Source organism: Bubalus bubalis, chromosome 1 (genome assembly GCF_019923935.1).
Source record: "Bubalus bubalis isolate 160015118507 breed Murrah chromosome 1, NDDB_SH_1, whole genome shotgun sequence".
Lineage (NCBI taxonomy): Eukaryota > Metazoa > Chordata > Mammalia > Artiodactyla > Bovidae > Bubalus > Bubalus bubalis.
The window spans coordinates 177,201,697-177,212,469 of record NC_059157.1 but is presented as its reverse complement, the minus strand read 5'-3'; the positions used below and the strand labels follow the sequence as shown (position 1 = coordinate 177,212,469).

Below are 10,773 nucleotides of genomic sequence, written 5' to 3'. Positions count from 1 at the left end.
GCAGCCCCGCCCTCCCGCCGCGCGCGCCCCGCCCCTCTCCCCAGAGCTACGCGGCGGCAGAGCGGAGGCCTCGTGCCGTAACGGCCATCGCGGCGGCCGTGGCGGCGTCCCTGCTCTCCTCAAGTGAGCTGGCGCCGCCCGGGCTCGGCAGAGGGGGAGGTGAGACGGTCCTGCCTGCAGGCAGACGCAAAGACAGCCTTTTCTCTTCTGGGGAATCCACATAGCCCGTTACTTGCCGCGGTGCTTCCTCTTCCCTGCTGAAGTTAGCTCCCGGGGCGCCGTCTGCCGGCCCGGAGCTAAGCCGGAGGGGGCGGGGAGACCGCTTGGTCGGGCCTGGGCTTTTTGCCTCGCGGCTTCGCGCGACCCTCCGGCCACTGCCCTGGGCGGCGTAGCCCTACGACCTTCCTGTCCCTTCCTGGAGCGTCGGGTCCGGGTGAGCGCTGCGGCCGGCCGTCCCCGGAGACTGGGAGGTCGAGTGTGTGGCGTGCACCCTTTTCCTTTCTTTTCCTCTCTAAAAGTCGGACGGCTTTGTGGCGCATTCCGAGGCCGCGGAGGTAGGGACGTGGTGGTGGGGGGTGGGGGGTGGGGGCTTACCTCTAGGAGTGGGAGGGAGCCGTTCCGGGTGCGGAGGATGGACATCCTCGGGATGCGCCTCCCGCCCCTCCCCCCACCCAGCCCCCTGCCGTTTCCCTCGTCGGGAAATCTGGGTTATTTTAATATTATGGATTCGTACGTGAGTTACTTGGGCTGTAAGCTTTTGACTTGAGTTGTAATATATCCGGGGGAAAAATGTATCTTGATAGTTGATTTTTGTAACCTTTCATATGTGTGTCCACAAAAGTTTGCCATTAGAAGCTCGGGAAGCTGAATTTTGTGCGGGACTGAGAACCCTTACTTTATAGACGCCCAGTTTAGTGTCACACTAATGAACTAGTTACTTAAAAATAATTCTGCCCGGTAACTTTGGCAAGAAACCATGGGAGTTAGGAAAGGATGAGTTGAAGGAGAAATTTCTATCCCTGTCTTGGGTGGTGAGCAAAAAAAGCTCACTGTCCAGTCAGGACGAGTAAGTGTTGCAAGAGGTATTCATTTTAAAAATCTTATTTTGGTAGATGTAAGAAAGACCAACCATACAGTTTATTAAGCAGATGGAAAGCGCTGTGTGTCAACCTTCAGGGAGTTTACAGAGTAAATGGGGAAATTATCCAAGAAGGTTCTGTTTGGTAATTGTCAGTAATGTTCAGTTCTTAAATAGGTATCCCACTCATAGTTTGATAGAAACTCGAGAACTACGAATTGGTTGATTAAAAGTTTTATTTCATTTTCATGGCAAACTTTACCATCTTCTTTGGAAAATTGTGAACAGTTTGCAGAATGTTCAAGATTTCTCAGCTGTGCTTTTTCATAAATTTTAAACTTGTGTGTTTTGTTTTTCTAAATATTTAATCTAGATTTTACTAGTGCTTTCAGGTCCTTGAAAATAAAACTTGAAACATACATGGTACGTTTTGTTAGATATTGAAATATATTTTAGGCCACTGGATTTTTGCACCTTTGAGAACTTCCCTGCCAAAACTCAAGGTAGATTTGATGCAAATGTTGTTATAAATCACTTGTCAGGAAGACTTAATAAATCCATATCCTGTCTATTTTATTCTTTTATAGTTTAACAATTTTTACAATTTATTTCCCTTTGTAATATGGAAAAATATCAGATATTTTTCTGCCTACACCAGAAGACTAAATGATTTTATTTAGTCAGTAAGTAGAATTGGAGGAAACTCTTGAAATCACTAAGCATTTAACAAATTCTCTGTCAATACTTTGCTGTGCTGTTTTAGGAAGACAACTGACAGGGCCAAAAATGACATTTAAAGATTATTTAATAAGGCAACAATTCTGTCTGTATGTTCCTCACTTTATTTGAAAGATATAATTTATAGTCTTCCTTCAAAACTGATTCCATATGCTGACATTGTTTTGGTGATTATTTATCATGCCTTAAACTACCCAGGCATAAGCCCTGGTTTTATCTTAGACTTCCTCTCACCACATAACATTGCCCAATTTTTGTCAGCCATTTTCTGAAATTTCTTTCAGATATCTGTTCTAACCACTCGTTTCTTTTTTCCCCCAGTAGCTTTTAACCGGATTTTCTGCCTCTTTTCTCCCTGCTTTGTATGTTCTGGCTTCTGCCTTGTTCTAAAATAGCGCTTCCACCCGCCCTCACTTGTTAAACCAGCATTAGTTCCCTGTTATTGAGAGTATAGTTCAGAATTCCCAGCCTTCTAACAGTCTGCTCAAAACCTGTTTTTTCTGATTATAACAGTAATTCTCTATAGGAGCTGTCCATCCTAACACAAACCAATCTCTTGTTCTCATCTAGATTGTGTATTTTTCTGCCTTCATGTCTGTTGACACTTCGACTGCCTGTTTATTGCTGCTGCTAAGTCACTTCAGTCGTGTCCGACTCTGTGCGACCCCATAGACGGCAGCCCACCAGGCTCCCCTGTCCCTGGAATTCTCCAGGCAAGAACACTGGAGTGGGTTGCCATTGCTAGTATTTTTTAAAAGAAATTTTCCTTCTTAAATTAAGTGGCAAGTAAAGTCAGATTTTGTTGACATTTCATATTTGGTCCTTGCGCACAGCCTTCTAGATCTTTCTGTTCTCTGTGTTGTTGCTTTCCTTTGAACCCACAGCCCTGTTTTATCATTTCTTTGGTTTTTAATATGTGGACTTGTAATACTATGGAACAATATTGTGGGAATGTTGGAATCCATCCTTCCATTTTATACATAGGGAAAAGGTAATCCATACAGACTAAGTTCACTGAAATTCACCTAGTGACCCTGGCAGAGCTGACTTAAACCTTAATTTCCTACTTGATTTCCTAACTCAAGTTCTCTATATTAAAAAAAAAAAATTATGTGTGTATTCTTATGAAACTATACTTCTTTTCATCTCTTGCAATGTCGTTTTGTATTGTTTGCTTCACATTACTTTGCATTTTGTGTATTAATTAGATTCAGAACTTCTGTATGAGGGGAGGGGAACCTTTATGACCTGACTTGTTTGAATCATTGAAACAGTGATTTAAAGTCTACAGGAAGACTTTCTCTAGCTTGTTGGGTTTAGTAACAGCATTAACTAAAATAATATTGGTGTGTCCACTGTTGAATCCTATGACCCATTAAAAATGAATCTCTTACAAGTTTTACTGTTGGATTTTAGTTTGAATCTCTTGAAAAAGAGAAACTCTTTGGGAGCCTTGAAAGTAAATGTGAACGATGTATTACTTGTAAGGCATCTGAGTGCATTGATCTAAGTAAATGCTCTTTTTGATAGAACAGGAACACTTTTGCTATTTTTTCATTTTGTTCTGTCAAGAACCAGATTATTGAGCAATTTGTTTATTGAGCAGAACATTCTGAAAATCATTTGTTCCACTTGGAAAGTTGGAGAGCTTTTGTATGTTTGTTCTTCACACTCTGCCCCTCCCCCAACTTTAAAATTTCTGTTAAAAACAGCCGCAGAGAGTTTCCTTGGTATTTTTCTTAATATTTATGTAACAAGACAAGTAGCATAGAAAAATTAGGTGAAATATCTCAGGAGGGTATGCTTGACATTTTTGGCCTGAAACAAATTAGAAACTATTTTTATTTTTTGGTTGTTTGTGAATGGCTTATTTTTATTTGTTTAAATAAATTATCTGCTAAAATAAACTGTTGAAACACTGATTCTCTTGTTCTTTATTCCTGAAATTGTACTTAAGGAGTGCTAAATTGGATAAGTGTGCTATGAGTAATTTCTGTTCAAACAGACCAGTTGAATAAAGCAGTGAGGTTATAGCTTGGGGAAATCTTTTTAAAAAATGAATGCATCTAAAAAGGTTTTTTTTTTCTTGGTGAACCAGCCTTCCAAAAGTCTCAGTACATGTTTCAAAATCATGTTGCACTTAGATCAGTTCAGATAATAAATAGAACAAAGAATTTAATATTCCTTGTACTTTATGCCTATTCCAGGTATATTATGAAAACAGTTTATTAATTAAACAATGCATTGGAAAAGTTTTTGGAAATGCATGATCACTTCCACATATAGTATGTTTTTAAGTAACATTATTTTTAGGTATATTTTAGGTACACTTCTGTACCACCTCTCAATTTGCTGCCTGGGAAGTCAGTGTTTTTTCCTCATTTTTTTTTTTTCCACATGTTCTTAGAAAGCCCTGTGAAACTTTCCGTAATTTAGCTTTTGCCGGCTTCTATCGGCATCTCTTGTTGTTATCTTTTTCCTTTAGGCTGCTCTTTGGGCCTTGACTAGTCAAGTTCCTTTTTACTTTGTAGCCTGTGAACCGGTCTGGCAGATAGCTTCCTTAGGGTAATGAGTATTAAGTTTGGCTGCTAGTAATAAAAGCACATCAAATAATTTCTCTCCTATGCCAGAGAAATCTAGAGTTTGCATGGCACTCCTTTTTTTAGTGTTACTCCTAGTTTTTTTTTTTTTTTTTAACCTATTATAAATAACTTTGAAATAAAGATCTTTGTGTTGTATAAGGCCTTAGAAAATTTTCCTTTTGATTAGTTCCTGTTGTGGGATCCAACTGAAAAGTCCATTGATTTCTTTAAAAACTTGTTTAGAGACAGTATTGTTACATTTTTTTAAATTGTAAGGTGCCCAAATTTCAGTGTATCCATAATGAATTTTTCCATTTGTAGGCATCGTATTACCATCACCCAGGTCAAAGTATAGAACATTCCCAGTGCTCCAGAACACGCTCTCCTGCTTCCTCCCAATCTGTGCCTCTTGCCTCCCAAAGTAATCACTGTTTTCACCTGTATTACCATAGATTATGTTTACCGGTTCTTGAACTTAATGTAAGTGGAACCATACTGTATATACTCTTTTGTGGCTGCTTATACTTAACTTTTTGTTTGTGGATTCACCCATAATGCTGGGTGCAGAAGTAGTTGGTCTCATTCACTGATGACTATATTTTGTCGGATGAATAAATATGGAAAAAAAAAATCACCATTAATGATTATTTATTTACATTTTTTTAAAGCAGTTGTGAATAAAGCAGCTGTGAACATTTACTTATAACTCTTTTAGTGGACATACACCCTTATTTCTTTTGAGTGTGTGTGTGTGTGTGTGTGTGTGTGTGTGTGTGTGTGTGTATATATATATATGTGGGAGTAGAATTGCTCTATTTTTGTCTACCAGTTTTTGGACTTGATCAAATTAGTTCTTTAGCTGGTCTATAGTAGTTTCCTGGGATTTTCCCCATTACCATAAAACTATTCCCTTTGCCTTAAATTTCTTATTTTCTGTGAATCATAATATTTTTTATTGGTTTGACCCCACTCATTTTGATGGGTTATATTGCACAGTAGAGTCCTGTGAAAAGTTGAGATCTGTATTAATAACCCCTCCTTTATTTATGTAGGTCTTCCCACTGATTTGGTTGGTTGAGTAATGTATTGTAGGTTGGAAATAATTTCCCTTAGAAATTCTGAAGGCATCTCTCTGTTGTTTTCTAGTTTATAACAGTTTTAGGAATTCTGAAGACATTCTGATTTCTGATCCTAATGCTTTTGGCCATTTTGGAATTTTTTTAATTTCATGAGACTGTGACTTGGCATAATTTCATGAAATACATCTAGTTTTGTGTATTTCCCTAGATGTTATTCATTGTGCCCTCCAAATCTACCAAATTATGTTCATCAGTTCTGGTAATTTTTCTTTAATTTCTTAATTGATGGTTAGATTAATTGCCTAGGACTGCCATAACAAAATACTACAGACTATTTGTTTTAAATAACGGTACTAATTTTCTCACAGTTCTGGAGGCTGGAAGTCCGAGATCAAGGGGCCACTGGGATTGGTTTCTGATGAGTTTGCTTCTTGTTTTGTAGACAGCTGCCTTTTCACTGTGTCCTTACAGGGCCTTCTGTGGAAAGAACTGTATCTTTCCTCCTCTTAGGAGGATACCAATCCTGTTGGATTAGGGCCCCACCCTATGACCTCTTTTAACCAAAGGTCGTATTTCCAGATGCAGTCACGTTGGGGGCTAGGGCTTCAATGTACTAATTTTGACAGGACACAATTCAGTTCATAACAGTGGTTTCCTCTTCTCCTGTTTGTATCTCCTCTCTCTCTGAAACTTCTGTTATTTGTTTGGATCTCTTAGACTAGTCCTCTAATACTTTCTTTTTCTTTTGCTTTTCACCTCGTAGTCTTTTTGCTGTATTTTATCTGGGACTCTTTGTTAAGTTTATTTCCTAAGCCTGGTGTTGAATTTTCCTTTTTTTGTTGTGAAGATTTTGATTTTCCAAGAGTTGTTTTTCTCTTAAAATTTCTCTTTTATAGAGTACATCTTGTGTTTGTGTCATGGATGCCTTGTCTTTAATTTCTGAGTATAATTTAAAAAAATAACACAACTTTTTTTTCTTTTTACAGCCTCTTTCCTTCTAAATTGGTTTCCAGCTTTTCAGTTGGAGGCTTATTTAAGTGTCAGTAATCCTTGGATGTTATCTAGAGAGTGAAAGTCTGAATTGACGGGGACTTAAAGACTTGATGGTGGCCTAAGTGAGCCATTTTTAAAGAAAACCCTGATTGATGTCCAGGAGGTGTTTTCCTCTTGGGTCAGGTTCATGAAGGAAAATGCAAATCTGCTCGAGTGCTGAAAATTTGGCTGCCAGTTTTTTTTGGTGTGAGGGGCTGGATTTCTCAATCCTCTACTTTTGGTAGGGTATGCTGCTACTACTAAGTCTCTTCAGTCGTGTCCTGCTCGGTGCAACCCCATAGACGGCAACCCACCAGGATGCCCCGTCCCTGGGATTCTCCAGGCAAGAACGCTGGAGTGGGTTGCTATTGCCTTCTCCAATGCATGAAAGTGAAAAGTGTAAGTGAAGGCGCTCAGTCCAGTCGTGTCCAACTCATAGCGACCCCATGGACTGCAGCCCACCAGCCTCCTCCATCCATGGGATTTTCTAGGCAAGAGTACATACCAGTCTTTAATTCTGGTGAGAGTGGGGAAGCCAGGCAGTCTGAATGATACTACATTTTTAAAGGGTTGTAAAAAGAAGAATATGTAATAGAGACTATGTGTGGCCCATAAAGACGAAAACGTTTGCTATTTGGCCATTTACAGAAAAAGTGTGTACCTTGTTCTTGTTCTAACGGTTTTGATTTCCTTTAATAAAGCTTCTGGACTATAACTACTTTTAGTCCTACTCAGGTTTAAGTTTACAATCTTGGAACTTCCTGAAGCTCTTTGTTTTAATTTAGTCTAGTGCATAACATGGAAATTATGACTAAGAATTGGTAGGATATACTCTGTTCAGAGATACGAGATATTTTTAATTGAAAATCTCAAAAAGACACAAAATATTGAAGAAATAAATCACAACACATAACGCGTGTACGCCTGCATTGTTCTTTGTCTTGTCACCTAAGTGCAGAACATGAGTGCATATACTTTGGAAAATGGCAGAGTGACAGTTGTATTAAGAACAGGCCCAAGTCATATTTTAAATGAGCCACTTTCAACTGCTCTCTCTGTAGTCAGTAAATCATAATTGGCAGAATAAATCGGCTCTAGACAGGAAGCTGTTCCAGCAGTAGTATATGTCTATATGTGTGTGTGCGCGCTTGTATTTTTCCACCTGATATCAGTCAGAAATGAGAGAATTAATGTAAGCCATGTGGCAGAATGGGAAAAACAGGAATTACATTGTTATAGGAAATAAATGTCTTATCCTTTAAGTCCTAGCTGCTGAAAAACTAAGTTATGTTTAGTCTTAATTGTGTGAGTAGTCTCATCACAGGTTTCTGTATAATGATCTTTTATTTCCTCTAAATGATAACTGTCTTTAGTGTTTATGTGTTTTTCTTGTTTTGGCTGCACCATGTGGCATGTGGGGTCTTGGTTCCCTGATCAGGGATCAAACCCATGTCCCCTGCTCTGGGAGCATGGAATCTTAACCACCGGACTGCTCGGGAAGTCTCTGTTATTTGTTGATATGTATATTCCAGAGTTGTTTCTATGAATGTATAAACTCATGCTAACTTAAAAATAGGATCACATGCTACATCTTGTTTTCTAACTTGTCTTTTATAAACATCCTTTTAAGTCAGTATGAAAGTGAAAGTCACTCGGTTGTTTGTGTCTGACTCTTTGCGACCCCATGGACTATATAGTCCATGAAATTCTCCAGGCCAGAATACTGGACTGGGTAGCCTTTCCCTTCTCCAGGGGATCTTCCCAACCCACGGATCAAACCCAGGTCTCCTGCATTTCAGGCAGATTCTTTACCAGCTGAGCCACAAGGGAAGCCCCAGAATACTGGAGTGGGTAGCCTATCCCTTCTCTAGCAGATCTTCCCGACCCAAGAATTGAACCAGGGTCTCCTGCCTTGCAGGCAGATTCTTTACCAACTGAACTATCAGGGAGGCCCTGAGTCAGTATATATAAGTTTAAAGATTCTAAAGTCAGGCAACTTAAATTCCAGTATAGGTAGACTTCATCACTATTTGTTTGGGCTTAAGCCTTTTTTTAAGCTTATTCTTCAGAAGTTTATTACAAAGTTTACATGATAAAGTTGGCTTAAAACTCAACATTCAGAAAGCTAAGATCATGGCATCTGGTCCCATCACTTCATGGCAAATAGATGGGGAAACAGTGGCAGACTTCATTTTTTTGGGCTCCAAAATCACTGCAGATCATGACTGCAGCCGTGAAGTTAAAAGGCGTTTACTCCTTGGAAGAACAGTTATGACCAACATAGACAGCATGTTAAAAAGCAGAAACATTACTTTGCCAACAAAGATCTTTATAGTCAAAGCTATGGTTTTTCTAGCGGTCACGTATAGATGTGAGAGTTGGACTATAAAGAAAGCCGAGTCCTGAAGAATTGATGCTTTTGAACTGTGGTGTTGGAGAAGACTCTTGAGAGTCCCTTGGACTGCAAGGAGATCCAACCAGTCCATTCTGAAGGAGATCAGTCCTGATTATTCATTGGAAGGACTGACGCTGAAGCTGAAACTCCAATACTTGGGCCACCTGATGTGAAGAACTGACTCACTGGAAAAGACCCTGATGCTGGGAAAGGTTGAAGGCAGGAGGAGAGGGAGACAACAGAGGATGAGATGGTTGGATGGCATCACTGACTCAATGGACAGAAGTTTGAGTAAACTCCGGGAGTTGGTGATGATCAGGGAGGCCTGGCATGCTGCAATTCATGGGGTCACAAAGAGTTGGACACGACTGAGCGACTGAACTGAACTGAACTTACTTGATAATTCATGCATCCTCTTAACTGCTAAGCAATGTTTGGCGCACAGTAAGAGCTTTAGAATCAGTTTCTAGGTGTAAAATACCAAGGTTCAAAGATATAGATGTTTTGAGTGTTGATAATGGTTGCCAAAGTACTATTCAGAAAAAAATACCTATTTATCTGTTTACCAACAAAGTGTTCCTTGTCTTTGCATTGTTATTCTAATTTTTGCCAATCTGGCAGATAAAAAACTGGCAGAACTAAAAAGGAGACAAATCTACAAATATAATTTGGGATATTTAAGCGTAACTTTACGTGTGTTGGGAAGATGCCCTGGAGAAGGGAAAAGCTACCCACTCCAGTATTCTGGCCTGGAGAATTCCATGGACTGTATAGTCCATGGGTCACAAAGAGTTGGACATGACTGAGTGACTGAGCAACTGAACTGAACTGAGTGTAACTTTGAGTAATTATTAATAGTAGAAACTATTAATAATTATTATTAATAGAACAACTACATACTCTTAGATTATTATACAAAAGACTTCTGTGTAAAGATGAATGAGTGAAAGATACATTAATTTTTATTCCCCTCCAAAGCCTACCAAGATTATCATATAGAATTTTTTTTTTATAGATTTGAACTGTACAGGTAAAGAAAATGGAAGAAGCAGTGAAATTTGGAAGCTGGAAAGCAACAGACTGATAGAAACATCTTCAGTTCAGTCACTCAGTTGTGTCTAACTCTTTGTGACCCCATGAACTGCAGCACACCAGGCCTCACTGTCCATCACCAACTCCTGGAGTCCACCCAAACCCATGTCCATTGAGTCAGTGATGCCATCCAACCATCTCATCTTCTGTCGTTTGCTTCTCCTCCTGCCTTCAATCTTTCCCAGCATCAGGGTCTTTTCAAATGAGTCATCTCTTTGCATTAGGTGGCCAAAGTATTGGAGTTTCAGCTTCAACATCAGTCCTTCCAGTGAACACCCAGGACTGATCTCCTTCAGAATGGACTGGTTGGATCTCCTTGCAGTCCAAGGGACTGTCAAGAGTCTTCTCCAACACCACAGTTCAAAAGCATCAATTCTTCGGCGCTTGGGTTTCTTTTTATAGTCCAACCCTCACATCCATACGTGACTACTGGAAAAAACATAGACGGACCTTTGTTGACAAAGTAACGTCTCTGCTTTTTAATATGCTGTCTAGGTTGGTCTAAGAAACATCTTAGTAGACTTAAAATGTTCAGTTCTGAAGTGGGAAAAATGGAAAAGAATCCTCAGGCTCAGGAATTTGCAGCATCAGGTATTGTTGTGGAAGAAGCACCCTAGAGTGGTGCTAAAAATAGGATTGTTTGAAAGCTTGTTTAAGGAGCCAGCTCAGTCAATTGTAATAGCCAAAAAATTAGAAACAGCCCAAGTGTCCATTACCTGATAAATGGTAAATAAAATGCATATTAGAATAAAAATAGTGAGGGACTCATTCATGTTG

At 39.5% G+C, this 10,773-nt stretch overlaps 1 protein-coding gene across 6 annotated transcripts in view; it reads left to right on the top strand.

Annotated features, from left to right (window-relative positions):
* The first annotated feature begins 48 nt into the window (after window positions 1–48).
* Window positions 49–10,773, top strand: part of NCK1 (NCK adaptor protein 1) — a 77,341-nt gene continuing 66,616 nt past the window's right edge. For 2 of the 6 annotated variants that reach the window (XM_025291305.3, XM_025291291.3), the window contains exon 1: window positions 169–554. The gene's annotated coding sequence lies outside the window, so the exon portion shown is untranslated. The other 4 variants (XM_025291283.3, XM_025291308.3, XM_006070624.4 and 1 more) reach the window with 4 other exon arrangements.